Source organism: Palaemon carinicauda, chromosome 25 (genome assembly GCF_036898095.1).
Source record: "Palaemon carinicauda isolate YSFRI2023 chromosome 25, ASM3689809v2, whole genome shotgun sequence".
In the NCBI taxonomy this organism is placed as follows: domain Eukaryota; kingdom Metazoa; phylum Arthropoda; class Malacostraca; order Decapoda; family Palaemonidae; genus Palaemon; species Palaemon carinicauda.
In genome coordinates, this window is record NC_090749.1 from 8,843,505 (window position 1) to 8,848,809 (window position 5,305).

The window sequence follows — 5,305 nt, forward strand, 5'->3', positions numbered from 1 at the left end:
TTTCTATCTCTCAGTAAAATACTGTTATAGCAGAGCGTGGTTTCGATCCACGGGACCTCTGGGTTATGGGCCCAGCACGCTTCCACTGCACCACTCTGCTTCTGGTTATATTGGAACATTTTTACTTGAAAGTGACGTCTTTCTATCTCTCAGTAAAATACTGTTATAGCAGAGCGTGGTTTCGATCCACGGACCTCTGGGTTATGGGCCCAGCACGCTTCCACTGCGCCACTCTGCTTCTGGTTATATTGAGGCATTTTTACTTGAAAGTGACATTTTTTTATTTCTCAGTAAAATAATGTTGTAGCAGAGCATGGTTTCGATCCACGGACCTCGGGGTTATGGGCCCAGCACGCTTCCACTGCGCCACTCTGCTTCTGGTTATATTGAAGGCATTTTTACTTGAAAGTGACGTCTTTCTATTTCTCAGTAAAATACTGTTGTAGCAGAGCATGGTTTCGATCCACGGACCTCTGGGTTATGGGCCCAGCACGCTTCCACTGCGCCACTCTGCTTCTGGTTATATTGGAGGCATTTTTACTTGAAAGTGACGTCTTTTTATTTCTCAGTAAAATACTGTTGTAGCAGAGCGTGGTTTCGATCCACGGACCTCTGGGTTATGGGCCCAGCACGCTTCCACTGCGCCACTCTGCTTCTGGTTATATTGAAGGCATTTTTACTTGAAATAGACGTCTTTCTATTTCTCAGTAAAATACTGTTGTAACAGAGCGTGGTTTCGATCCACGGACCTCTGGGTTATGGGCCCAGCACGCTTCCACTGCGCCACTCTGCTTCTGGTTATATTGGAGAAATTTTTACTTGAAATTGACGTCTTTCTATCTCTCAGTAAAATACTCTTATAGCAGAGCGTGGTTTCGATCCACGGACCTCTGGGTTATGGGCCCAGCACGCTTCCACTGCGCCACTCTGCTTCTGGTTATATTGAAGGCATTTTTACTTGAAATTGACGTCTTTCTATTTCTCAGTAAAATACTGTTGTAACAGAGCGTGGTTTCGATCCACGGACCTCTGGGTTATGGGCCCAGCACGCTTCCACTGCACCACTCTGCTTCTGGTTATATTGGAGAAATTTTTACTTGAAATTGACGTCTTTCTATCTCTGTAAAATACTCATATAGCAGAGCGTGGTTTCGATCCACGGACCTCTGGGTTATGGGCCCAGCACGCTTCCACTGCGCCACTCTGCTTCTGGTTATATTGAAGGCATTTTTACTTGAAATTGATGTCTTTCTATTTCTCAGTAAAATACTCTTGTAACAGAGCGTGGTTTCGATCCACAGACCTCTGGGTTATGGGCCCAGCACGCTTCCACTGCACCACTCTGCTTCTGGTTATATTGGAGAAATTTTTACTTGAAATTGACGTCTTTCTATCTCTCAGTAAAATACTCTTATAGCAGAGCGTGGTTTCGATCCACGGACCTCTGGGTTATGGGCCCAGCACGCTTCCACTGCGCCACTCTGCTTCTGGTTATATTGAAGGCATTTTTACTTGAAATTGACGTCTTTCTATTTCTCAGTAAAATACTTTATAGCAGAGCGTGGTTTCGATCCACGGACCTCTGGGTTATGGGCCCAGCACGCTTCCACTGCGCCACTCTGCTTCTGGTTATTTAGAGAAATTTTTACTTGAAATTGACGTCTTTCTATCTCTCAGTAAAATACTCTTATAGCAGAGCGTGGTTTCGATCCACGGACCTCTGGGTTATGGGCCCAGCACGCTTCCACTGCGCCACTCTGCTTCTGGTTATATTGGAGACATTTTTACTTGAAATTAACGTCTTTCTATCTCTCAGTAAAATACTGATGTAGCAAAACATGGTTTTGATCCACGGACCTCTGGGTTATTGGCCCAGCACGCTTCCACTGCGCCAATCTGGTTATGGTTATATTGAAGGCACTTTTACTTGAAAGTGATGTCTTTCTATTTCTCAGTAAAATACTGTTGTAGCAGAGCGTGGTTTTGATCCACGAACCTCTGGGTTATGGGCCCAGCACGCTTCCACTACGCCACTCTGCTTCTGGTTATATTGGAGAAATTTTTACTTAAAATTGACGTCTTTCTATCTCTCAGTAAAATACTGTTATAGCAGAGCGTGGTTTCGATCCACGGACCTCTGGGTTATGGGCCCAGCACGCTTCCACTGCGCCACTCTGCTTCTGGTTATATTGGAGACATTTTTACTTGAAAATTGACGTCTTTCTATATCTCAGTAAAATACTGATGTAGCAAAACATGGTTTCGATCCACGGACCTTTGGGTTATGGGCCCAGCACGCTTCTACTGTGCCACTCTGCTTCTGGTTATATTGGAGGCATTTTTACTTGAAAGTGACGTCTTTCTATCTCTCAGTGAAATACTGTTATAGCAGAGCGTGGTTTCGATCCACAGGACCTCTGGGTTATGGGCCCAGCACGCTTCCACTGCGCCACTCTGCTTCTGGTTATATTGGACATTTTTACTTGAAAGTGATGTCTTTCTTTCTCTCAGTAAAATACTGTTATAGCAGAGCGTGGTTTCGATCCACGGACCTCTGGGTTATGGGCCCAGCACGCTTCCACTGCGCCACTCTGCTTCTGGTTATATTAGAGGCATTTTTACTTGAAAGTGACATCATTTTATTTTTCAGTAAAATAATGTTGTAGCAGAGCATGGTTTCGATCCACGGACCTCTGGGTTATGGGCCCAGCACGCTTCCACTGCGCCACTCTGCTTCTGGTTATATTGGAGGCATTTTTACTTGAAAGTGACGTCTTTTTATTCTCAGTAAAATAATGTTGTAGCAGAGCGTGGTTTCGATCCACGGACCTCTGGGTTATGGGCCCAGCACGCTTCCACTGCGCCACTCTGCTTCTGGTTATATTGAAGGCATTTTTACTTGAAATTGACGTCTTTCTATTTCTCAGTAAAACACTGTTGTAACAGAGCGTGGTTTCGATCCACGGACCTCTGGGTTATGGGCCCAGCACGCTCCACTGCGCCACTCTGCTTCTGGTTATATTGGAGAAATTTTTACTTGAAATTGACGTCTTTCTATCTATCAGTAAAATACTCTTATAGCAGAGCGTGGTTTCGATCCACGGACCTCTGGGTTATGGGCCCAGCACGCTTCCACTGCGCCACTCTGCTTCTGGTTATATTGAAGGCATTTTTACTTGAAATTGACGTCTTTCTATTTCTCAGTAAAATACTTTGTAATCAGCAGAGGTGGTTTCGATCCACGGACCTCTGGGTTACTGGCCCAGCACGCTTCCACTGCACCACTCTGCTTCTGGTTATATTGGAGAAATTTTTACTTGAAATTGACGTCTTTCTATCTCTCAGTAAAATATTCATATAGCAGAGCGTGGTTTCGATCCACGGACCTCTGGGTTATGGGCCCACCACGCTTCCACTGCGCCACTCTGCTTCTGGTTATTTTGAAGGCATTTTTACTTGAAATTGACGTCTTTCTATTTCTCAGTAAAATACTGTTGTAACAGAGCGTGGTTTCGATCCACGGACCTCTTGGGTTATGGGCCCACCACGCTCCCACTGCGCCACTCTGCCTCTGGTTTTATTGGAGAAATCTTTACTTGAAATTGACGTCTTTCTATCTCTCAGTAAAATACTGTTATAGCAGAGCGTGGTTTCGATCCACGGACCTCTGGGTTATGGGCCCAGCACGCTTCCACTGCGCCACTCTGCTTCTGGTTATATTGGAGACATTTTTACTTGAAATTAACGTCTTTCTATCTCTCAGTAAAATACTGATGTAGCAAAACGTGGTTTTGATCCACGGACCTCTGGGTTATGGGCCCAGCACGCTTCCACTGCGCCACTCTGCTTCTGGTTATATTGGAGGCATTTTTACTTGAAAGTGATGTCTTTCTATTTCTCAGTAAAATACTGTTGTAGCAGAGCGTGGTTTCGATCCACGGACCTCTGGGTTATGGGCCCAGCACGCTTCCACTGCGCCACTCTGCTTCTGGTTATATTGGAGGCATTTTTACTTGAAATTGACGTCTTTCTATTTCTCAGTAAAATACTGTTGTAGCAGAGCGTGGTTTCGATCCACGGACCTCTGGGTTATGGGCCCAGCACGCTTCCACTGCGCCACTCTGCTTCTGGTTATATTGAGCATTTTTACTTGAAATTGACGTCTTTCTATTCTCAGTAAAATACTGTTGTAGCAGAGCGTGGTTTCGATCCACGGACCTCTGGGTTATGGGCCCAGCACGCTTCCACTGCGCCACTCTGCTTCTGGTTATATTGGAGAAATTTTTACTTGAAATTGACGTCTTTCTATCTCTCAGTAAAATACTTATAGCAGAGCGTGGTTTCGATCCAGGACCTCTGGGTTATGGGCCCAGCACGCTTCCACTGCGCCACTCTGCTTCTGGTTATATTGGAAGGCATTTTTACTTGAAATTGACGTCTTTCTATTTCTCAGTAAAATACTGTTGTAAGCAGAGCGTGGTTTCGATCCACGGACCTCTGGGTTATGGGCCCAGCACGCTTCCACTGCGCCACTCTGCTTCTGGTTATATTGAAGGCATTTTTACTTGAAATGATGTCTTTCTATTTCTCAGTAAAATACTGTTGTAGCAGAGCTTGGTTTCGATCCACGGACCTCTGGGTTATGGGCCCAGCACGCTTCCACTGCGCCACTCTGCTTCTGGTTATATTGGAGGCATTTTTACTTGAAATTGACGTCTTTATATTCTCAGTAAAATACTGTTATAGCAGAGCGTGGTTTCGATCCACGGACCTCTGGGTTATGGGCCCAGCACGCTTCCACTGCGCCACTCTGCTTCTGGTTATATTGGAGATTTTTACTTGAAATTGACGTCTTTCTATTTCTTCAGTAAAAATCTGATGTAGCAAAGAGCGTGGTTTCGATCCACGGACCTCTGGGTTATGGGCCCAGCACGCTTCCACTGCGCCACTCTGCTTCTGGTTATATTGAAGGCATTTTTACTTGAAATTGACGTCTTTCTATTTCTCAGTAAAATACTGTTGTAGCAGAGCGTGGTTTCGATCCACGGACCTCTGGGTTATGGGCCCAGCACGCTTCCACTGCGCCACTCTGCTTCTGGTTATATTGGAGGCATTTTTACTTGAAATTGACGTCTTTCTATCTCTCAGTAAAATACTGTTATGGCAGAGCGTGGTTTCGATCCACGGACCTCTGGGTTATGGGCCAAGAACGCTTCCACTGCGCCACTCTGCTTCTGGTTATATTGGAACATTTTTACTTGAAAGTGATGTCTTTCTATCTCTCAGTAAAATACTGTTATAGAAG